The following is a 26,204-nucleotide window of genomic DNA, read 5'->3' as shown; positions in this document are numbered from 1 at the left end:
CGCGGAGCGGGGCGCGGCGCCAGGGGAGGCGCGGAGCGAGGCGGAGGGCGCGCCCCCCTCCCCAAACCCCCCCGTGCCGCGCAATGGTCGCGCCTGAGCGGAGCGCGGGGGGGCGGCGGGCCCGCGTGCCGCGCATTCCGCCGCGGGGCGAGCCCGGCGGGGTCCCGACCCCCGAGGTGCCGCGGGACGCCCCGCAGAGCCCCGGCTGGTGCGGGGAGAGCCGGGTGTTGTGCACCCCCCGAACCGCGGGGCTGACGGCTCCGAGGGCGATAAATACTGCAGGCTTTAACTCCCAAGTTTTTCTTGACTAGGGATGGGGAGGGGGAAGGAACATCCGGTCACAGCCCTCTCCAGTGCCTCAAGGCAGCATTTGGGAAGCAGGAGGAAATTCTTAGTTTCTTCTCAAAATTTGGGCCTAGGAAACGTTACAGTTCTTAGGCAGCGAGATTGGGACACAGAGAGGAGTAGTTTCCAACTTCACTCACTAGTACTCTGCACTGTTTAGATTACTACATTTACACTGCCTAGTGATGTTGGTGATCTAATTTCTAAGAAAGTCCAGAGCTACAGCTCTGTCAGGCCACTGACTCTCTGATCATTGACACTGCAGAAGACCTTCTATTACGGACATGCATCATCAAGCACCTTTTGGTTTCTCTTCCTCTTTCTGATACTACTGTGGCCCCGATTGCACACACTGCAACATGACCAGGGGAAACAGCTGCGAAGAAACAGAAAATTGCCAGGTAGTTCATTACTGAAAGGCTGAACAACATCTGACAACACTAGTACTTACAAAAGCCACAATCTTCAGTTATTCACTTCCCTAGAAATAATCTCTAAGTATTTTGGTATCCTAATATATTGCCACCACAAATCAGAGCCCATTTGAGTACAGTTTACAGTAAGAAAGCATCGCCACTTGGCAGAACTACATTCTGCCTAACTTTCCTTTTTTTCCCCACTTTCAAGTCCTAAAATGGATCTCATTCAGTTTGGCCTTGATTTGATAATACAAGTTTAAGGGTTGCTAGTACTGGATGAAAAGCACTGAAGGGACGTGGGGATCACTGGCACTTGAAAATGTTTGATGGAATAAGTTTGTACCAGCAGACTTTATGCCAGATCAGGTACCGTCTGTCTGTACTACCCTAACTTCATGCTGGGTCATGGAACATTTGCATTCCCACTGCTGACATAAAGCTACCACACGGACTTAATGCTAAGATAAATTCACACTCCCTGGTCTGGTTAAGGCTTCATGCCTGCTTTACAACAACATCAGTTGGCATCATTGCTCAAAAAGCAACAGTTCAGCAACCAATTCTGGGTGAAACCTTTTTTTTTTTCTCTGATCAGGTTAATTTTCTTCCACATCATTTCCTTTTCTGGTTCAGCATGTGGCTGTGCTGCTGCTTGTGCCAGTGTAATGGAGGAGGTAGCATGTAAGCAAAAATAGGCAGGGGCGAGAGGACGGATATGAGTGCTTGTTTTGGCAGCAATATCAGATTATATTTGCTTAATATGTTCAGGTACCTGTAGCTTAATTTGACAGAAATGTAGCTGTATGCTCATGCCTTCCCAAGATGTACTACACACAGTAGGCAATCTGTGCTCTGGTCTTATTACAGCCCCTTGGTCGCAGATGTCATAGTCAGACTCAGTGCTGAAGCGCCGTCTTAAAGCAGTACAAACTGTAACAGTGACAGGCTACTTCCCCTGCTAAAATCTCTATTCCTAAACAAAAAATAAGAACAATATTGTTCTGGGCAGTGTTGCAGTCACTCCAAAGGGGAGACAAAGCTTACATCTGCTCCAGCTACGGGAGGGCTTTGTTAGCTGGAGATGTGTACAGTGACCACACCTTCCCCTCACGGGGAAAAGCTTTTCAAAACCCATCCATCATCCCTTGCTTCCTTCCCTCTCCTCTTCCTGCCCCATCCCCCAGGGAAGAGGCTGGAGGGATGTAAACACTATATACTCAATTGGGCCTATTCTCAGTCACTGTCATACCAGGGAAGGCTCTCAAGAATATTCCAAAGCAGTATCTGAAATGCTGCTGCCTTGCCCTCTCTGCTGTCACACGTCCCACGGCTTCCCATGAATTGGTCGTGGATTTCCTTCTCTTAGATTCAGTATGTGGCACATTTCTCTTGGTTACCAGTACTTTCTTTCCTAACATATTAGGAAAACACACATCAACAAATATAATCATGTAAACATCTACTAGATCACAATCAAATGGTATCTAAATATTTATTTTTGTTAAAGAAAGAATCATTACAGAATTTTCTGTGAAGAAAAATTGATGTCCTTTCCAAAGTGTTAATATGCCTATCAACATTTTCTGTTCTTCTTAAAAGGCTCGAGTAATCTGTCTCCATTTTTGTCTCAAACAGGGAAATACCTGCCTTCCAATAGCTATGATGAAGTTATCAAGAATATAGAGCCAGACTCCTTACAGCAATGTGCCTGAGAGGCTGTACACTCTCTATCCTCGAACATTTTCAAGACCAGGCCGCACACAGATAGCCCTAAGCAACCCTACTCGATCTTTTTGCTGATGCTGCTTTGGGCTGGAGGTTGGACTAGAGAGTCCCTTCCGATCTGAACCTATGCTCATATGAGAAAGCTGCTTTGTTCTTATTCCAGAATATAGGCAAAATGATTTCTGTGTACAACCCTGTATTTGAGATTAAGGTGATAAAGCTTGAGATAATTGCTGGGACTTTTCAGTACTTGTGCAGTGATGTATCAGTTCAAGTACTGATAACAATTCCCCCACATATTTTCTGGGATGCAAAAAGCATGTCTTGTTTGCAAAGAACAGTCTCAGTCTTACTCACTTAGCAATCCCAAAACTGAGACACCTATTTAAATCAATTTTCAAGGACTTTGTTATTACCTGTATACAACAGGTGTGAACAGACTTGCAGGTAGCCAGGCATCTTGCTGTTTGCAATTATAAATGAGCAATTCATTTTGATCCTAAGGGAAAAAGGTGACCACGGGGTCTAAGAGTGCCTCTATAAATCATTCAGAGCTTCTTTAAATTACCCGGAGTTGCTTGTTTAGAAAAAAAAGGAAAACTTGTGAGCAGCTCTGTGCATTTTTGAACTACAATGTTGCAATTACATATTCTGTTTAGTTAGTTTCTTTCATTTTTTTTTAATGTACAGTTCAGAAATTTAGGTTTGCAGAGAGATTAGCTAAATACAGAAAGAAAGAATTTGTCTGAAAACCTGGAGACAACTGAAAGTACTCAAGAGTCTTTCCAGTAATGTTTATCAATCTTAACAAATAGTAGACAGGCAAAATGAAGCATTATTTTAAAAACAATTCTACACATTTTAAGCTGCTACTTTACCATTTCTGTTGTAAATCAAATTCATGGCTTCTCTTACTTATCTCAAAATTCAAACAAAGTAGCTATTTCCCCTTAGGGCATTCAGTGCCTCTGTGGGACAGATGGTCCCTCAGCACTGGATCTGCTTTAAAAGGGAAACTTACAGTTTATTTCAAAACCCTGTGAGTCCAGACTGAATCTTCTGAATTTCCTTACAACTCTGCTCTCCTGTCCACTTCAGGGCCTTCTGAAGACCCACTAGTAGAAAAGTGGCTGTGGGCACCTCATTTACCCACCTTGAGGAGACCTAGAAAACCCGGGGGCTGCCACCACAGTGCTCACTTCCTTGAGCATCCATCCTCTCATCACACCCAGTCACATGGAGAAAGATAGAAACCAGAGTAGGCAGGAAGCTGAGCCACAGCTATTCAAAAATACTTTTAAATACCCTATGCAAGCCAAAGAAGCAGCGTGCAGGGCTGAACTTTGGGAAATACTAAGCCTTTCCTGTAAAGTGTTAACAAAGGAGTATGGGAAGCTGAGTATCATACAGAAGCAGAGTTTTAATTTTAAGCTTAAAATCATTGATTCTGAAAGTATGAAAAGCATTTCTAACAGCCAAAGGAAAAGAGTAAACTTTATTACATGGGAAGCTCCTTTAGAGATAAGTAATCTCATAATTATTGGTTTTATTATTATTTAAGTATTCCCAGTACACAGGTAATGAAAAAAAATCTGTATCTTGCTAAGTCAGGATGAGGAGGAAAGGTGGGTAGAAATGGGACATAGTAATGCTGTGAACATGCCAAATACTTTCTATATAAAATCTTCTGTAAATTTTCTTTTTTATTAGAAAAAGAAAAGTACTAAGAAACAATGATTTCTGCAGAAGTATATGATCTGCTAAGAGTGAGGTATTGCATACACAATGAGAAGCTGTTGTTTAAGAATGCAGTCTTCAAAATAATCGCATGAATATATTCAACAATAAGAAATGACTCTCCATGATGATCACAACCAAAAGGGGAAGACAAATAATCTTTTCCAGCTGTACCATTTTAAACACTGGTACTGAAGTATCAAATTACTTATACTCTACATTAGAATATTGAAAAAAAAACCAAAAACAAAACCACCATGTTATCACTCATTATAAAATACCTGTGCACAATCACTGTAACGTATTTTTTTTATTTGAACTCATCAGCTCATTCTCTCTGGGAATCCTCCAACCTGTCTCTGATTTTCCCATCACCTCTACTGCAGTTTTTTTTCCTTTAAATACAACAGCTCTCTGAAAAAAAAGAGCAGCTCTCTGCTCCCCGCAGTGCTCACAGAATGCCTCTGCTGCGGCCACTGGGGTTGCGCCTCCAATGACACGCTTTGACTCCTCCCATTCATTTTAGCTTTGCAGTTCATTCCTTCCATGCTTCCTTAAATGTTCTTGGAAAGACACTTAATATAAATTGCACAATTATAAGTAATTATTGCCATTCCTTCACTGATGAGTAGTGTTAAGAATATGAACATAGAGAGCAACACAATCTCTTGTTAATGCCATGCCAGCATTTTATATTATGGAATGCATTATTTATTATTTGAAAGCCACAACAAGATACTTTCTTATAGAAGCATTTTCACTGTGTAACAAATCCCCTTCCTAAACATACCTTGTATATTCTGGGAAGCACAAGTATGAAACATATTTACTGTAAAGGATTACTATGTAACAGAAATTTAAGGAGGCTGCTCATAATCAGTAATAAAAACATAGGACAAAATCCAATCCTCATTTGTGGAATGGACTGAAATGACTCCTCAAGATCTCAATTCTGCCATTAGCTTGATAATGTTGCCAGACACTTTTTTGAAACTATAAAGCAGTCAAAGTGTGTAAACAGTTGCCAAATTTACTGCAGAATAAAATACTAAAGTCTGTCCAAAATGACAAAGCATATTGCTTTTTCTGCTTTGTTATTAACTATGTAGGAAGTAGTTCAACATTATATTAAACCATATTTATTTTTTAAGTGAGACTACGAAGAAGAGCTCACTCTTTTAAACATGCTTTCTTGACTGTATATTTTTACATTTTGTGCAGAATAAATTTACGGAACAATAGAAGAAGAAAGTAAAAATATTTGCAAGGTATTTTCTAGGAAACAATTATTCTATGTAGCTATTTTATTTTTAATTTTTTTACATATTTACATTTTAATACAAATAATAACAGGTAAAGCAAAATCTGGAAATACAAAAACATTTTTTCTAAAACTTCAGTTACTGGGTTTCTAAAGTAGGGTTATATCTGCTGATTTTTAAACAGAAGAGAGGTTCTTTCTAGCCACAATATTGAAATAATCAAAAAATGTTCAATTTTAATGTGCTGGGTTTTCTTTGATGAAATTATTCATCATGTGGATCAGGTTTGAATGGTTACTATTTTATAAGAATTTTAGAAATAAGAAAAAAAGAAATTAAAAGACTCCTACAATTAAAATTCGTTTACAGATTGAGAACAGTCAACGATAACGAAAAAATAAATCACCGCACAATAGTTAGAGTGGAAGGTCCGACCAAAAATCAGCCAGACACAAATCTTGTTCTTTTGCATGTTGTTTTCTTGGTATCCAAGCCCATGAAAGCTTCAGATTTTTCAGTGCTCTGCTGTTACAGAAAAAAACCCCACACTCTTATCTGGTCTTTACATGTCTATAAAATGGAACATATACTTTGAAGCCTTGACTGAAATATGCACTATTTGCATTATAAACAAATTTTGTACTAATGCCATGAGGAGCAGGCTGGAATCACAACATACATTAAATCAAAAATGTCTCTTGATGGAAAAAGAGGAAGACAGAAAATCACTTAAGATATGCTACACCAAAAAAGATGGAGTTATTGTCACTAGTGCTAAATCAGGGTTGCACACTCAAACTATAAGCCTGAAGAATACTTGAGGAAAAGCCAAAGCAGGTACTGCTCTGCAAACCTCTGCTGCAGACAGCAGTCACAATGGCAGAAGCGACAAGCCAAGACTAGAAATTGTGTACAGTAGGTGTATACATGTGGGTATCTTGGAACAAATCCACAAAACACCACTCTTTCCAAACAATGTTGTTGTCCTGAGATGACTCTTCTTGGTTTTTTTCCCTTTCCCTGGAACGAAGTCTTGTCATGTTTGTTTGGCAAATACCAGTAGTCAAGTGAAGAACTGACAGCTCTACCCACTGACATGCACTGTGCAAATTTTTCTTGTCCTCACACACTTCCCTGTCAATTAACCTCATTTCTGACCTCCAAATGTCTTTACACTGTTCCAACTCCCCTGAGTACACGGACAACACCGTACCAGCTCTCTGGGGTCCATTTACATCATCTCAGTTGGAGTGTGAGAAACTAATTTCCATATAGATTTCAAAAGGGCATATAAATTTTATCTCTTTCAAAATTACAGTCTTTACCCTCCAAGTTTGTTTTATAATCACATATAAACAGAAAGATGCTTGTTTATAACACACAATCTGATTTTAATGACCTAATTTAGAGTACAAAGTGAAGAAACAAGATCATGTGTCAGAAGTTAAGCAAACATTCAATAATGAATCTGAATCTTATCTCATTTTCAATATCTTTAAAATAAAAGTATCCACATAAACTTTGATATAATTGTTCCTGAAGTACCTGGTACAGCTTACATCTCTGACAGGCATCATGGATGCCTGTAAACTGCATTTTCATCATGAATGCCTGCCAAAGAAGCTGTAAACTGTATTTTCCCCCTAGAAATACACAATCTGCCCCTCTGAGTTTTGAAATTGCGTACTTGCTACATTTGCAGCATCTCCTCAACATTAATATAACATAGAACGAAATGATCAACAGATATATCTTCAGAATAAGAAAATTCTTGCTCCCACATAAATTCAACACTCATAAAGGTCATCTGGCCTGTGGTCATGGTAAAGACCTCCACCAGAAAGCACTCAGCATCAGCAGTGGAAGGTCATGCCTCAGTAACTGGCAGAGCCCACTCTCTGAGGTAAGAGAAGGGTGTAGCTCCTGTTGATGCAGCCCTCCCCTGAAGGGCTATAGGATCCTACACCTGAAGGTACAGTATGTGGCTGATGCACCACAGATAGGTAAAAAGCAGGAGCTGAACACCAAAGCCACTTCTGACACACTGTATATCCATCAGCTGCAAACAGGGTTTTTTTGCCACTTCCACTCTGAGCTCAACTAGCAACCAACTGCATTGTTACCCCAAGTCTGTGTTTTCACTGCCAATATTTCAGTTCCTGCAATTTCAAATTCAGATATGATCTGAATATTTATGTTCAGTAATCAGCAAATTAATCAAGATGGCTAGGACAATTTATTTCAGGGAGTAACTCACAGAGTGATTTACTAATGTTCCATACTAAGTGTCATGGGCTGGCAGCAGCACAAATCATGGTGGGAAAATATTTCATTGCATCATAATTAAGTTTTACATTTATTTAAGTAAATAGATTCTTAGAGTTGTTTTCAACACATTCTCTTGAGTCAGATTCAAAGTATCTATCAGATACTGCACAACCAGTTTGTTCACCAATATCAACGCACACAAATCAAAGACAAAACCTGGAATTAAACCCCAGGTTGATCAATAGGAGCTTTACCAGCAGACCCCAGATTTTACCCAGAATGAAAGCACTTACACTGTGCTTTTGTGATCACTGAGTTTATTCCTCAAAACAATTAATGCTGAGGGATGCTGAAAAAGAGGAAAGCTTCTGCTCCTTTCCCCCTTCCTGCTCTGAACTTCATGATTTCAAGCTTAGTCCTATGTTTCTTTTGCTTGCTGATTCAAATCAATAACCCAGCAGCTTTTCTTTCTGACACTGTAACGAGTTGAGCTTGGTCACCAAGATGTCTAACAAGATCATCACAAGTTAAGTGACAGGAGCACACAGCTGGGAGAAGGCAAGGTGGGGAAGGTGTGTGTCTCCCATGGGAGGAGGCTGGGTGGCTTCTCTCAGTCTAGGGGCTCCCTTGACGAATTTTACTCAAAACATTTTCACTGGCAACCAATTTTTTAACAATGCATTTCCAGTCATATTCCAGGAAAGTGAGGCTACTGTTAAAGCCAGACCCCAGCCATTTTATGCAGATGCACTGCAACAGAGTTGGGTGAGTGAGTTCAGATAACACAAGAATTAGGCTGAACTTTCGCCCCTCGTTCCAGTGTTCTTTGAAGTTCTTCAGTGCCTTGGCAACTCCTTCCCCTATCTTCCACTATTGCAGCTTCTGTCAGATGCTCTGCATAGAGAGGATTTTTCTCCATTCTGGGATCTTCAAAAAGAATTTTGCACTAAGCTCCCCAGGGACCAGATCTTCACAATGTTTCCGTGCTTGTAAGTACAACTTGCTACACATTTCTGAGAAGAGCAAAACTCCCATCTGTGTTTGCTGAATGAGACAAAAATTATTTCAGGAAATGACTACGGGAACTTTCTATGACTACCTACTAAGAGGAAATAGATGATCTTCTTCTAGTAGGAAGCAAATTTGGATGATTTTTGCAATAGTATTTTAACACGAATTTATGTGAACATGTGCCCATGCACGCATCTCAGGTTTTTGCTACTCATCCATCAAAACTACCAAGTAAACAACTGTCCACTTCAAGACCTGGTCCAGTTGCCCCCTAATGTAATCCAGAAGTACATAATGGAGACAACTGGGCATTTTCATATTTTGACCCTAAGACACAATATACCCTTCATAATTTGAAAGATCACGGAAAAGTTTTCACGTGAATATTTGTTTGTATTTTGTATTTTTCAAATTTACCTGTCAGATCCAGGATTTAACCAAATTAGCTGAACTCCAGTCCAAAATACCATCCAACTATATTTGGTGAAGTACACAAAATTGTGTTTGGACAAATAGAATGCTTTTGGACACCTATGGATACCATTGCTGCAGAACACAGGGTTAGCTACTCCAGAAGCAAGGAAAGGGTAATGGCTTGGAAAGGCAAACATGCTTACTTCTTATACCATCATTGTAATCAGTTACTTTACAGCAGACAGTCTCATTACTATAAAATGCAACTAGAGGCACTTTTGCCTTGCAAAGGAATTCATAAAAACATGTCAGATCACGTCAGCTGAGATGTTACATAAATCACATTCTGCACTAAGCGAAAAAATACATTTTGCATCCAAGAAATTTCAGATTGTTTTCTGAGTAGAGCCCACTGTTTCACAACTCAAGAATTTTTATCAGAATTACAGACATCATTTAAAAGTCATGAAAAGAAAGTTAAAAATCTATGCCTAAATGCTTCCACTTTAATCCCCTTGTTCATTATATTTCCACTAAAGTTGCTACTTCATTCCACAGAGGGGTTGTTCCCAACAGTGCCTCAGACTGTGTAAGCATATCATTAACTTCTGCACTTACATGTATGCAGTCAAGTGACATTACCCGGAGAAAAAGGAGTGTTCTTAAGTCAACTACAAGTGTACTGACAAGAGGTATGAGTAAAGAAAAACCCTTATGTTTCAACACTAATTTCAACTGCTCCTGACACCAGCAAGGAGCTAACTACTAACTTCTTTTGACACTACTAGGTCTTTGGCTTTCTTAAATCTAATTCAGTATTCAGTAACTTGAGAAAGAATAAACCTCTGCTTCCTAGTGACGACATACAATATGATGGTTCACAGGAGTAAATCATGTAGGCACATGATTTTGCAGGAACTAGGCCAGACTGAAAAAAAAGAGAGAGAGTTGCATTAATCCCTTGGTGACTATATTCAGTGGGCTATACATTGGCTTCACCAGCACATTTCACCAAATTGTTCTTTCTTCATTCTCACAGAAGGGAAGAGAAAAATAGGAGAAGTCAAGTCTTTGAGATATAAATGACTTAAACTGCAAAATAAAGTCCAATTTGCATCTTCAATAAAAAATTAAATAATAAAATACATATTTCGTATAAAAATATGTAATATCTGGTCACAAGTCAACTTAAGCAGAATCACACAAAACAAGTAACTCATGCTGAGTTTCCTTGCTGTAATTTTTACTAATGTCAATTTAGAATACAGAAAAAATCTGTTTATTTCCCCTAAAAAAATCAGTCTTTGAAATGTCACCAATGTAGGCAACCTTTAATTTTTTAACAAAACAAAGGTAGTTTTAAATTAACTAAAAGGTTAATTCTAGAATGTATTACCATAGCATTTCCATTTAAAATAGTACATTCCCTTATACTCTATATTTTAGATTCCTCACCTACAGTTGGTTTAAATGCTTAAAATTGTCTAATTACTGATTTTCTGTTGTGTTTGGCTGATAAAATCTAACAGTTGAATCAAAACTGTGCTAGAACTCCTCTGTTAAAATGCTAAAACAGCCAAGCAATGTGCCTCTCATTATCCACCAGCTAATTCTTGACTGACTGTCGATTGCCTGCAGGCAGTTCATCCTACTATGGAAATTATTTTATGATACCTACCTACGGATCTTAGTTTGTGCTGGACTACTAGACTGCTCCTTGCTCCTTTCATGAATTGTAAACTATAAAGTAAACATACTGGGAGGGGTGGGGGGAAGCCCTGCCTTTTCAAGCTGAGAAACTCCAGGCTTCAGATGACAGATAGTACTTCATGCTATTTACTGTACCACTGTAATTATTCGGTAGCTGATCAAACTAATAAACACACCATTTGGCAGAGTGGGGACTTGGGACTACTCGAGTAGACATGAGCTCCTTTTCTGTGCAGAGACTTTGCTACTTCTTTGGTATCAGATCTGATTTAAGAGATGTCTCTCTCTGCCATAGCGTTCCCTCTCCACATCCATGCCAGACACTTATTCCACCCTTCAAAGCAGACATTACCACACTCCCTAGCTGGCCTGAATCAACTGTTTATGTGGGTGTGCGGTGAAGTGGAAAAGAAAACTGATACAGTTTAAATCTATAGATATACATATATTTTTTTTTTCCTGGTGTTCTGATGTAGAGAGCAGCTGTAATACATAACAGGCTTGGCTAGACCTGGGAACGGAGGCAGAACTTCTAAATCCCACCCAATTGCCAAGGGAACAGCAATATCAAGATGCAGTCTGACTGCAGAGCCCTGACCAGCCCCAAAACTGAAAGCAAGCAGCTACTCAGGGTTTTACATAGCAGTACATAAAATGTTTTAATTTCAAGAGACATTTGCAAACACAGACTGTCCTTAATTTTGTCTTCAGATCTCAATTAAACTTGCAAAAGAAGTAATCTCTGTTTAAAACCATAATTTAGGGAAAGACACTGCAATATACTATGTGCTTGGAAACAAACTGATACAGCTCCACAAAGAGATGGAAAATGATGTGATTTATTCATCTGGATATCAGTGGTTTAAAAAACAAAGTGGAGATGTTGCACATTTAACAAAAACCTTAGGTTCACAAATTTCCTCACGTGTAGGGCAAATCTTTCTTCAATAGCTGAAATCATGGTTACAGTAACTTCCTATTCAGTCATTTCCTTAATTAAACCATTGAACTTTAATGTGAAATGCAGCCATTACAAAACCAGAAAGGAATCTGAACAATAACAATCCAGTCAAGTGGGTAGTGCAATAAGAACACTGGCTGACACTTTTTTCTTGGAATCAATGATGTTGTGATTCCCTGAGATACTAAATCAAGGTCAAGGAAACTCTGTGCTTATTCAAAGCTGCACGAGCTGCACGATGCAATGCAGTGAAAACTTGGCACTAGTGGACTCTCCTTGGTAAAAATTATTTACAAACAAAACTGTATGTCATCTTTTTTCCAAGTTTTTGAAAGTGACAATTTTAGTCCAGCAGCAGGTATGCCTTATCATAGCCTCAAACATCTGTACTGCTCCGAACTTGAAGATTACCCAGATGGAGGCATTTTTTAGTCCCTTTTCAGCTACTTTCTATTCCAACCTCACAGTCCCTAGTGGTACTCAAAAGGTCAGTGTTCTCATTTTAAGCAGGCTCTTTCCTTTGGACAGTCACTGCATTCACGCCTATCTTTGCCTCCCAAAAATGGTCCAAACACCCAAAAAGCCAACACCTGGGAGGATGCCAGTCCACCACTGCTCTACCTCGGGCAGTGTTTGCTGCATCAGTGACAGTAAGTCTGTTCCTTTAGTAACGCCAGAAATCCTGACCAGCTCCAGAGCTGTGATGGACTGCCTGTATCACAAGCAGAAAGAAAAGGGCACTGATGCAGGAAGCTGCAAGGAGTTCCAGGTGGGCTCCAGGTACTGCTCTGCGTCTACAGTCATAAGTCCTGCACTGTGCACTCTGCCTCAGCAGCAGCAATGCAGCTCCTGGGTGCTTGTACCTCACCCCTGGACCACGTATGTACAGCCAAACAGCCCCACAGGGCACAGATCTGGCCACGGTATTAGGTTTTGATAGTATTCGATACTATTAGCTCTCTTCTGTTGCCCAGACAGTAGTAACTTTGTGAGTCTCTAGTTACAGAGACAGTTCATACTCTGGGTAGGTGTGAAGGGTCACAGAGTCACTGCAGGGAAGGATATAATCTGTTTTCCAGAACAGTTTAGTGTGATGGGGCATAGTGCCTTCCTGAAGATGCAAGGCCACTAGCCAGTATAAACAGACAGCACACTAGTTTTTGAGGGATCGGTAGGTCATTAAAAAGTAAGAATGAAAAAAATCCAAACAGTGCAAATGCAATCAAAATTCTGGTGCCTGCTATCTAGAATATAAATAATCTTACATAAATCCTTACATTTGATCAAGATAATTTTGACTGGTATAGTCAAAGATTTTACAAAATAATTGAAAGTACACATATGCTGACTTTTTTTTTGTTTTACATGTTTTACAGCCCTTAACCTGAAAGCAAAAGGAACCGACTGATCCAATGGATCCATGTTTACCATACTGGAGTTACACTTCCAACTTTAAATTGGGCTGAAGAGACAATGTTTAATTGTTAAAGTGTAAATCTTGTTGCAGAGATGGATACTCAGTGAAATGGGCACACTAAAACTTACAATTTTTCCAGTATCACCATGCCTCCAAGAATTTTTAGTTAAAAAAACCGAACAGACAAAACCTTAGTTAAGAGATTACTTTTAAGACACTGACTCATTCAAGCTGTGGAATAAGACACAATGGTGTTCTCTTCTCTACCTCAAATAGTACTCTTCTAAATGTTTCTCCTAGGTAATTTTATTCTTTACTGCTAAAAAAAAAATCTATAAAGATAAAAATCAAAAAATTCCTTCATTATGCATTTTAAAGTGCATGTTGTCTGCAGTCTGATCCAGCTCCCAGACAGTGGGATTTCCGACCCCCCCCCCCATATTTAAAAGGAATGATAGGTCTCATGCTGCTAGCTTCAGCGCTGCAACCTGATTTACGCAGGCCAGCCCAAGTGGAGAGCTACTGAAATCGGCTGGATTCTTCTATGGAACAAGATAAAACTGTATAGATAACGCTGAAGATTGAGTGCTAGGGCTAGAGCCTGCTGATTTATCTCACTGGCTACACTAACACACTAACAGAGTCTCCCTGGCTTTGCCAGCAGAATGCTGCACAGGAGCAGGCAGTACCCCAGTGCACACTGCAGGACCCAGCCTTCACCTTATGCTGGAAATGCCCTGCAGTGGAGAGTTCTGGACAAACAGAAATGTTATTTTCACAGGTGTAAACCCAAAGTGACTTTTTGGTCCAGTTTACAAAATCTAATTTGGAATGAATCCTGGAGTTCTCTGTTGCTAGGTGCTTGCAAAGCACCACAGATCTCAATGAGCTAGTAATTAAGTAATAATAGCTATCATAAAATTTCAGAATTCCTATATGCTAGATAAGACCATAATCCTGCTGCATTATATAATGATAACCAACTACTTTTTCCTTGAAATTAAAGATAAATGCGATAATGTTTGCTAACACGCTATTATGAATATTGCTTTCACTTTACAAACTGTTAAGAGAAATATTTTTCAGTAATCATTTAAGAAAACCCAGTACTTGTATAATAACCCTGTTAAACAGACTGACACACAGAGATGTGGAGGCTTTGTTTGTAATGAAGATACTTTATTAAAGGGAAAATGAATCTGCTTCTGGGCTGGATCTCCAAATTGAAAGGGTTTTTCAGGTGATGGAAGTAAGTATTGTGCTGGGTCTCCAGCCTGATTACTTCCTGCAGGGATGGTTTTGTCATTGTGCCACCACCACTCCCCTGTGACTTCTAAACAACCCAGGGTCACTGTGTCCTCTCTTTAATTAGTATCTCACTGCTGGAGGGAGGGGAGAATGTCAAGGAAAAAAAGAATGAGAAGACACTGTAAACAAAGGTCCTCGGGGGATCTTAACAATTTGGACTAGGAATGGAAAAAATGCTCAGTTCTTTTGTCAGCAGCAAAACGAAAAAAAAAACTGGTCGAGGTGGTCCAAATTTTAATTTTAGTTACATGAATTTGGATAAAACAAAGAGGAATCATGCTAAGAAAAAAAAGACTTTTGTTCCCAAGAGGGTTCTATCATCCAGCAGATGAGCATACAAGCTACATTTCATAAGTAAGCCAACACAAATATGGTGTTCCGACCATAAAGCAACCAAAGCCCTAAGACATACTCTGCTTCCCTAAGTGCCATAACCAAACTCAGCTGGGGTGAAAGCAGTTATTTTTATTTGCATTGAAAGAAAAATTTCAATGGGTATTTTTTGTGCAAAAGTACTTGTACTGCAATTTACACCTATATTATTCACAGAAAAAGTCAGATAATCCAACAATAAAGAAAAATGCATATAAAGCACTAAGGGAACCCCACCACTTCACACTAGATAATTAACTTGCTGTGAAAGTCCTCTAGACTGATGAATCATAAAAATAGCAAATATTACTAAAAACTGGATTTATCATTAGGGAAATGTTGTGCACATAAGCATGTCGGTTAAGAGTTAAAACATTTACCTTTTTTACTTTCCAGAATCAACAATAAGACACATAGGAGAAATTCTGCATGCTCTGTTAGCTAAATAGAGTAAAAAGGTCAGAGCTCACACAAAATTTTATTTTTCCTAAAATTTTGAGTATTCTACAATATTTCAGATTATGTTTTTTCCTGTTGTCTCCTGGTAAATCAGAAAACGAGATTTGATTTTAAAGCAAAACTGTGCTGAAAGGAGAGTTTCTCTTTAAAGCTGACAGCATGAGAAGTTAAATGGCAGCTTGTCAGTCACTTGGCTATTGTAGCACATAGTAGGTGGCCTTCCCCCTTCTGGAATTTCCTGCTCCAAGGTAGGCCCTTAGGTTACTCATGCCACGAGTAAAGGGAAAGGGAAGAGAAACCACATATGCTTCAGAAGAAAGCCATACATGCGAGGAGCTACAAAAGAAACACACATTTGGAACATCTGGGTGGAAAAACAGGAGCCCCAAATTCCACTTGGAGCCAGCACTCGCACCCCACCCTAGTGCCTGTTGTTTAGAGCATTCAGGCATGGATGTGTCTCAATTCCTCGTATCAATGTGGTCACAGTTTTATGTAAAATAATGACACGCTAATAAGGAAGAAGACTTTAACCTGTGGCTATGGCATTCATCCCAAATATAAGAAAACCACATTTGAATTTTTACTCTTAAATTCTGCTTCCAAGCTACTGAATGCAGAAATACACGGTACCCACAGAACTAGATACCAGTTAAGGTAGGGCTTTATTGGAGTGCCCCAATGACTGACTCAGCTGCTCAGCCTCTATAGGGATTCAAATATTCCGTTCCTCTAATTAAAATTAAATACAACTGAGAATGTCAGGTTTGGTGTCTTAAGGCCTTGTATCATGAAGTCAGATGAACAATAGACTTACACCAACAATTCTAACATATCACTTCAGTTCATGGATGCTTTTGGTTCTGTTTTGCCTTTTGAAGCTCCTGAACCCTGGTCAGTGTAGTCTCCACAAGGTGGGTTTCAGCTTCAGTGGCGTAAGTCTGGCTGTGAGCTGAGCATTATTCCCTGGTTTCAGTCTATAACCACCGGAGTGACGCTTACCAGTATGCAGGTGAGCTCAGATTCTAGCGTCGGATTGCAGCATAAATATATATAGAATCTCATATTTTGTCTTAAATTCTTGAAAAATACAGAGCACCTCCCACCCCTTCTGCGTAAGACTGCGGTGTTAAACTGAAGAACGGTCTGATTTTCTAATCAAATGTAGCTTTTAAATACTTGTCTTTTTTTTAATCAGTCACATGATTTTCATGACCTGACTTATGACGCCAAACACTTGGTGCAGGTAAGAGTGCCATTCTATGTGTTCTAACTCCTCTTCCAGCTCACACCACACATAAAATTCTTTTTTTTTTTTTAAATACCAAACCCACCAAACTCTCTGTGTGAGGGGAAATAAAAAGTACATTTGAATCATATGAATTCTAGCTTTAAAAACATTGACATTGATTAAAGATTTCCATAGTGTACAATTTACAAGAAATTACCTCAGCAGGGTGAATGGATTTGGTTTCATAATCACAAAGTTCCCTAACTCCATGGTATTATATTCCAAGCAAGCTTGTATATTAAGTTTAATTTCACTTTTTTCAGGAAGTGATTTTACTCAAGATTGAATACAGCTGTTAGCAGAGCTCACTGTTCCAAAAATGCTTCTATGCAAACTGGAAAAAAAAGAGATGTTTCTGTAGGTGAGGATTCGCAGCCAAGCTCCATTTCCAGAAAATGTTACTGAAGAAATACAGTCTTCAAATATTTAAATATTAAAGAACGGAGAGAGGTCTGTTTAACACATTTGATGACTTAAACAAATTGCTCAATCTTCTTTGACAACACAAAGCTAGCAGACTCATTGCTTTTACAAAAGGAAACATAGTGGTAGATATACCTCTTCTTATTTTGTGCCAAACATTAGTATCAAAACTCCACTTTTTTTTTTTTTTTTTTTTTTTGGGGGGGGGGTGTGCAGTTTCATTTACTATTTCATCTTGATTTTGTTCTTTTAATATACACAGAAATGTATGCTGGCATACAGAACAGGGCCTCTGCGAAGGAAACGCTGCCAGCTAAAAACACAGGATGTAATCGAGACCACAAGAGACACATACTCAGTTATAAATGTAACTATGCTGGAGGTATGGGAAAGAAAAAACCCTCTTATTTTTCACTGCCAGTTTTAATTGTTTCAGTGATATTTTCCCACCCTTATTTTGTGCCGGTATAATGAGAAGAAAAATAATCAAATTTAATTACTTTTGCAGCTAAGATAACTGCAGGATTCAGCATTCAGCAGCCCAGACGTCCATTTCTCCTTGCAGGAACTCCCCGGGTGTTTTACACACATCTCGGATGACAAGCACACACTCTCCGTGCAATGCGAGCTTTAGCAGGGCACTGTCTGGTCAAATAAGCCCCAAACGCGTAATTAAAAACAGTATTAAAATAGTCTCAGAAAAAAAAAAATCCGAACCTTAAAAAATATTACTAAGGAAACTAAAATTTAACACTAGTAGGAATACCAGGTAACAATCCACTTTTATCCCTACTCTCCTGCTTTGAGACGAGAACCAGGAAGTGAAACAGACTAAAAAACAGGGGGGTGGCGGAAAGTGAAACCAATTACTGTCTTTTCTACAACTAAACGTACTCTCTGAAGCAATCAAGAGTAAGCGAGGTCCCTAAAACGCTCCACATTTTAATAACAAATGGGTTTCATCATAATACGACTTAAGACTTTTACAATCTGTCGTTAATCGGCGGCCTCAGCCACTCTCCGCGGGCGGGCGAGCGCGGGGCGCGGCACCGCCGGACCAGGACGGGCTCGGGCCCGGGCCGGGGCCGCCTCCTTATCGTCCGTGTCCGGCGCTTCCGACCGCAGTGGGGAAACACCCCTGGGTTCCACGGGGCCCGGGGCGTGAGGGAGCGGGGAGTGGAAAGTGGGAAATGGGGCGGCTGGTCCGCCCGCGGGAAGCAGCGGCAAACCCGCCCGACTCGGACGCGGGCGCAGCCCGGCAGTGCCCTCACAAGTGCTGGCTTGAAGCAAAGGCAGCTCCTAAGGAATGAGCCCTGCCAGAGCCTCGGCGTTCGGGCAGAGCGGGTGTTAACTTTCTCCTTAACTTTCCCCTTGACTTCATTGCAGCCGCCCAGTGCCAAACGCGGGAGGAGTTTTAACTCTGTAGGCTCTCGCAGCCATCTTGTTTCTCCGCTGTAAAACTCCCCGCGCACAAGCCCGTGAGAAACGCTCCTCACGCTAAAATTACCCGCTAGAGGGAGCCCGAAACTCCCCGAGATAGGAAGAATAAAAAGTGTATACAATTAGGGAAATTACATTTTTACTTATTCGGAAAGTTTGTATGTGATGTATTTAGAACACTCCACCGCCCGCCCACAGCCTCCAGTGCTGCAGAGCGGCCGCTCCGTTGCCAACAGCCTCACTGACTCATCGCAGTATATAAAGGAACCTTGAAGTTTTGAGGCGATCGCTGTTACGCAGTATTTATATAAACTCACCAGTTCATAATGCACTAAAAAATAGCGTGGAAGTCAAAACTCCCCCTAAAATATTTTCCATATTCATATGCTCAGTCTGAAAGGAAGATCCACATGCACACACGCAAGTGGAACGCGGATCATAAACCCTACCCTAGCGAGGCTTCCCTGGCAGATGTGCTGGAATACGGAATAAATTCTGGTTTTGCTAAAACCATCAGATGTTTTGCCTATGAATCCAGTGGGGGCAGAGTTAGCTCTAGATGCACCAAACTGGAGGGGTCTCTTCATGCTTCTCCACACCACGCCTCTAGGGTTCCACCCAATTTGCAGGAATGAGGCAGCTCTTGGGCCAGGACATCAGCTAAAAAAGCTATAGAACTGGATACAGTCCTGGGATGTATTTGTCAGTTTATTTCCATCCATCCAAAATGTTCTACGGCCCCTTCACAAAGTGCAGTTTGTGCAGAAGAGATGTGTTTTGCCTTTATCAAAGGAACTAACAGCATAACTAGAAGTTTCTGCTTTGCCCGTTCAACATTTCTCCTTAAGAAATACAGTTGCTACAAGAAAGGAAAGGAAGAGAAAACCACTTTGCATAAAAGCTTGAGACATAGATTTGAGCAGTAAAAGGCCCTATTTGTGACAACAGACTGGAGTCTATTCATATCAAGTTTGACAATACATGCTTTTATTGTAGCATCCACTGAAATCCATATTATTACCAATTTGCTTAAAACATTAGTAACAGAATGCTAATTTTGGAATACCCTTTATCATTTAATTGTGTATCAGTTACCACATCATCACAGCTTACTACTCCTCAGATTCTAAACTGTTCACTAATTTTGAACTCATTTTCTTCCAACAAAAGGACTACAGTACAAATATCCAGGTTTCCAAAGCCAATGTAAAAGGGAGATGGAAACAGAAATAGTTTAAAGTTTGTCCTTTTGAGCCCCCTAGCAAAAGAGGGCACTCAAGGTAAAGGGGTCTAGTGTTTAACATATCACAATAGGATGCAAGAGAGCTATGTATGTTCTATTCTGCTTCTGCCACTGCATGATTCCTCCACTGCAAATTCATTCCTCTCTGCAGTGAAATACACTGATAATCCTGGGATCATACTTTAAAGCTATTTTGAACCTATCAATGAAAAAGGAGGCATTAATACTATCATATTAGAGCTACAGTTGCTCTTTATCTACTGTTAGTTTTCCATTCATATTTGAACATTTATAAAAAACCTATTATTGCATTAACTTCTAGCAACATTTTTTTACCCTTGGAATTTAAATAAGATTTGCTGTACTTTGACCTTTTATTTGATCCAATATTGGTTATTAATATTGACTTTAAAGCAGTGCTGCTTCTACACTTGTAGCATGACCCAAATAGTATACTATCTGATAGTTTTATCTGTGTTTCATGCTACCTGTTTGGAATCTTGATGTTTGTGCCAATCTTTTTTAAAGTAGTTGACTCATACAGTACTTGGGAGATCCAATTCAGTCTTCTTCTCAATCTAGTAATGCTTTTGATCTCCTCATAACATAGAAGAGAGAATAGAATATTTACAGTACTTCAGAAGAACATTTACTATGAAGAAATAACATCTAAATAAAATATTACTGAAACATGCAATCAATATTTGTTTGACAAGCACTGGTTTATGCACGGTCAAAAAACCTACTAGGTGGAATAATGTTTCAATTATTTTTTGACCTCAGGTCTGAATATCAATATCACTGAAGAACATCAAAACAGTGGATAAAACAGGTATAAACACTACAAAGCAGGTCCATACTATTCTTCTGGTGATTATGGCAGAATGCACAGCATTCCAACTCATTACTGTCACCTAATCCTTACTGTAGTGTCTTAAAACCTCTGCAGTCAACATGGGAGACAAATGATACATTCAAGTGGGACAGTGAAAAGTTCCTTACATTGCAGTGCTGAGTTGAGAACCGGAGCCAGTACTGTTCCCTTCACACTGATTACTGTTCTACTTTGATATGCTGGTAAATTTGGATAATTAAATATAACCTAGGAGTAAACAGAAGAATCTAAAAAAATATAGGGCTAATACACAAGCAAATATAAATACTAGTAATCTGTTACCCATGTTTAACTGCTGCTGGTTATGACTGGGAAAAATAACAAGAGAGAACAGAAAATGTGAGAGGCACATAGGGGAAAGCGACATTTTTCCATCTACTTTGCTGAAGTGATCTGGCAGACTACTGCAAATATGAAATAGATAATGGCTATATGAAATATGGGAAATGGAAATATGGAGGCAGTCACCAGAGAGAAAGCTCTGCTTTTGTAGCCTAAAAAAATTCGTAATGGGGACTAGATTTGATCTAAGCATCTGATTAACAAAAAAGAATTATATATACTGCTGGACCAATCTGAATTTTAGTTTAGACAAGAGAAACAGACATTGTGTTGACAGGCCAACCTTGCATCAGGAAAGCAAATTAGAACTTTCTTAACCTGTAATAGGGAATTACACAGTTGCAGTATCACTCTTCAGATGCACTCAGGATTTATTTCTTTGAAGGTACAAAAGTGTTTTAACTAAAGGGACAATTTAGGAATTGCAGCATTCTAGGAGGTGGCCCTGCTGCTAGACTTCCTACTGTCTTGGTTATTATTGGAACAACCTTTTGTCCTGATTATTTTCAGACTACCAAAGCTATCTATTACTGGAAAGTGGATGACAAGCAGGTAGTCTGGGATGAGGGAGATGTGGGACCTGACTCATGAATTCGCCATGTTCTTGGAAGTCATTTAGTCTAGAGTTAGAAGACTATTGAAGATCTGATTTAGATTTATTTGAAGGTTCTGGGTAACAGACATGTTATGCCCACTTTGTTTTGCTATAAATACTTTCTTGAGGGCAAGGCAATAAAGAGTCACAGCGTCTGGCTCTCCTGGTTAGGAACACACAGAAAAATCACAATCATCAGCTAGCAATAATAAGGACATTCTTTGTTTTCTTGTATACTTGGTTCAGCCCTCACAAGGAGGGGGAAGAGGAAGAGGTGTCCACCAACACAAATCATTGGGGTTTCTTTAACACATGTTCATGTATTCTTTTCTTTTTTTCTGTCAGAGGTACATCAATAGATATAACCAATCTTAGAGATAAAACAAACAACTCCACAGTATCTTCTGAATTCATAGGTAAGTTCACAACATAAAATAATGCTGACTCTCTTGATCTCAGTATAGATTCCTTGCTCAGTAATAAAGCGCAGAACTCAGGTCAGAGGGGAGGAGAATTATGGAAATAATGCATAATAATGATATGAAAATGGTGGGTGAACAGCAGAGACAGATTGGATTTAAAATGTTATCCTGTCATGGCTGCTATCCTACACAGCTTTAGGATGTATTAGCCTATTCTTTGAGAAGAAAATGGTGCCTTCAGTTGCAGAATGCAGAGCTTTCTTGACACAAGTAAAGAACTTTGCCTTGTGTAGGCAAAAATGGTCAAATGGATCCATACAAAAAGGAGACATTCGCATTAGCTATAGATTCTTTTTCCATGCCCCCCCTGCCCTAGCCTAAGTGTTTGCCATTACTGTGGAGCACAGAGCACAGATCACTCTTAGGGAGGAAGAAACTGTTGCTGGGGTCAGGCACAAGGTATTTCCTGAATTCATTATTTTCAAGTACAAAGTTCTGCAAGCCTGTTGTAAGCTCTGTCAGACAGCACTTTGTTTTCTGAGTATTTGAAATGTCAGATCTCACCATGCAACTAGAAGTTGTGCTTTACAGAAGTTGTACTTGTGTGCAGCATTCAAATATACAAGTACATGAATGTTTTAAAAAATTAAAAAATATTACAGTCACATATGGGATCATAGTTCCATAACTACATACTAATGAACGTGATATGTTGTCATTGCATTATAAAATATCCATTAATTCTTACTCAGTTTTCACAGTGTACATAATAACAATCATGGGTTTCATCTTTCCACAAAAGATGGACTAAAGAGGCTAAATTTTGGATAATTGTTTTCCAGACTAAGTTGTTTGGCATATTTTTTTATTACATGCACAAACTTTTATTGCTAATTAGATTTATTTAACATTTTTCATTCTTGAAGAACTCCACAAATAATGAAGCTTCTCAACACTATTATTACTATTCATATATATTATTATTGTTTACTACTATTACTAAATTCTTCATATACAGATGGTGGAACATCTGTAACCATTTTAGGGAGCTATCCTCACGAGTGAACAGAAGACAGCAAGCTTTAAAGACTTTTCCCCATTTGTGCATTGGTTTTTAAAAGCCTGTTCACTAACACAGCATCAAGTTGAGTACTCAGTGTCTTAATACCTTAACAATAAAATCTTTTGCTCACCTGTGCCATGTTCAACCTCACTGACAAGGGCCAGAATATAAATGTAATTTAGTCTTAAACTTCCTTGACTAAATAGGGAATAAATAACAGCTCCCAAGTTAGCTGTAGTGGATCATTCTAGGGCACAAGTAGTATTGAAAAAGTCTGCTACCATTATTCCCAACCTCTTTGTGACCTAAGAACCTGCCTGATGACACAATTTTTCATATTTTTTTTTTTCACTGAACATGATCTGACTTATTGCCTTTGAAATCTTAGGGACTGGTGGCAAGACGATTACAGAAAAGGTGTTCTGCATCTGGCCTGGGCCCTCAGTTATTGTGCCTCAGCCAGCATTGCATTATTTTCACATTAAATCTCAAAAGGTTTGAGATTAATGCCTTAATCCAAATTAAAGCAAGTCCTTAACCGCTAAAAAACAAAGTTAAAACTTAAATTCATCTTGAAGTTAAACTTCAAATCCCTTCCTTCTCTACCTCAGAGCTGGTTTAGTAGCTCTGGAAATGACAAGATCACATTTTCCACAAAAAGAGGTACAATGTGGGCAGTGGGAGAGGAAGCTTCCCCAACTTCCCTGTGGATTTACTTCAAAACTGCTTTTGGAGGTCTGGCTTCAAAAAGAACAAATATGCAGTTCTTTTTTTTAACTCTCTGCTGAGCGTTAAAGGAACGGTGACAACTGAGACAGTGGCCTCTGTAAGTACAACAAACACAGGCCGAGACCAGCATCTCATTTCACATCACCAACAAACAGCCATTGAACACTGACAACTTTGTTCCCTTCCTACTAGCTACTATGAGTTTAGACAGTAACATTAGCTTGGAAATTAGGTATGTTTGGAAGAAATAAGTAATTTTTAAATCAGATGGAATAAAGTCACGTCAACATCATTCATGCCTTTATAAATTAACTACATTCTAAAATCTCGAACGTTATAAATGACAATTTGCCAGATGTAAAATAAGTGAAAACTGAACTCTCAGAAACTATATCACTTATGCTGAAGTTACTTGAAAATCTATGAAAAGGTAAAGTAACGAGCAGGCCACAGAGGCAACACTTGATTAAAAATTATTTGTCTTAGAGCGATGTAGTCCAATCAACCCTTTTATTAGCCAGAAAGATAAAAGATACACCCCTATCTTCCATAAATCAAGGCATGCAAATAAGGACCGAGTTTTGAATATACAAGGAGGCGTTTGATCTGGAACATGGATACACAAGGAGTGTCCAGAGACAAAATACAACAAATCTGAACTAATCTCTCCATCAGAATCAGGGATAAGCATCATGCAGCAACAACAAACCTCACAACAGTTATCGACAATATGCCAGTACACCCCTTTATTTCATTCTGACCTTTTTCTTATTAAATGATTAAATATAACATTTCAAAATGATCTTTACTTCCTTTTAAGTGAGCTTCAAAAATCTTGAAAATTAACTGGGGCAAAGAAACACTTAACTCAGGCTGAAGCAGAGTGCTCTCAAACTCTTGTTTCACTGAAATCTAAAAATTATCCATTTCAGGTGGATTAAAAATTTTCCATTGCAGGTGGACTGCAAAATGCATTGCTTTCCACTCCCAGTTTTCAAATTTAAGGAACTCAAAAAATCATTTCCTCAGATAGCTCTTGTCTTACCAGATAAATGATAGTCCCCCAAACTTTATAAAGCATAAACCCCAGACAGATAAGATATGGCTGTGTTCGAAACTAATTAACAGATCCATGCCTTAAGGCAAAATAGATTTCTTCAAGGTGTTGGGATGTTAGAAGAGGTTGGCAAAGCTCTTTGGGTGTGAAAAGACCTCTGCCTGTGGGACCCTGATTCACTGTGTACCTGGGGAATGCTGGTATCTCAGCATCTGTACACCCGGTCATTTGCTGCTGTGCTTTGCTTGTTTGTTTTTAACTGACTGCATATATGAACTACAGTGTGCTGTGCCCTATTTACATGAATCAAAAGACCCATTTACAAAAACATCGGATAGACTGTCTTAGCCTTTGCAAATCTGATTTCTTCCCAAATATAACATGCTTTTCTCATTCCATTTTTACTTTATAAACTTATTTCATGTCCTGTGGTATGATGATTTCATCAGTAAGAACAGACTGACTGATTGGATTATTTTCTTATTCTTAATGACCACGACAGTGGTCATTAATGTTTACACAGAAAAGGTAGCTCATTGCCATACTTTGACATTAATTTCCTCATTCAATTTGTAATGATTAAAATAAATATCCATTTTTTATATATTTCATTAGACTTTTATCATGGCCTGTTTTATACTGAAGACTACAAATTCTAGTACTGAAATACCATAATACTATAGCACAGGATTTTCTCAGAAACTCTCTAATTTTAGTTTGAGTCCCATAATTGCTTTTTCCTCCACTGTAGCACAAAAGCAATTTTTAATATTTAATTTCTGAAACCCGTTTATTACTTATACATTACAGAAGGGCCTGACTAGACCATGTTCTACATGGCAATAACATTTATGTAATAAATTAACAGTAGCTCACATTAATATAATCCCTTTCGTAAGATATAAAGGTAAATAACAATTGTGATTGCTTTTCCCAGACTGCCAGGACATATCTCATGGTTTACTTTGCGCATCATCGGTTGTTTTCTCCCAGAAGTGAATGAGAATTCACTAGTGCAAAAGTTCTTAGATTTCTTTCAGCAACAGTGCTAGCATAAACATTTTCCCCCTTATCCTGCTTGTTCCTGGTATTCATTTTTGCTGTTTATTTTTAACCTGGACCCGTTCCCAGATCTATTTCATTGTATGGCCCTACTAACAGCTATGCTGGCATTGTTGATGGGGTAATGCGGGGAGAAAGAATGGCTGGAGACAAAGAGGGATGCTTAAAGTTGGTACTGCTACAAAAGAATACATCTGAAAACACAGCTTTAGTTTTACAATGCATCTTCTGTAT

General features: G+C 39.0%; 1 protein-coding gene across 2 annotated transcripts in view; it reads right to left on the bottom strand.

The window, feature by feature from the left end:
* Positions 1 to 26,204, bottom strand: part of RBMS1 (RNA binding motif single stranded interacting protein 1) — a 145,479-nt gene that overhangs the window by 93,790 nt on the left and 25,485 nt on the right. The window lies entirely within an intron of this gene.

This window comes from Corapipo altera, unplaced genomic scaffold (genome assembly GCF_003945725.1).
Source record: "Corapipo altera isolate COAL_440 unplaced genomic scaffold, ASM394572v1 45, whole genome shotgun sequence".
Lineage (NCBI taxonomy): Eukaryota > Metazoa > Chordata > Aves > Passeriformes > Pipridae > Corapipo > Corapipo altera.
This window is presented reverse-complemented; position numbering and strand designations above follow the sequence as displayed.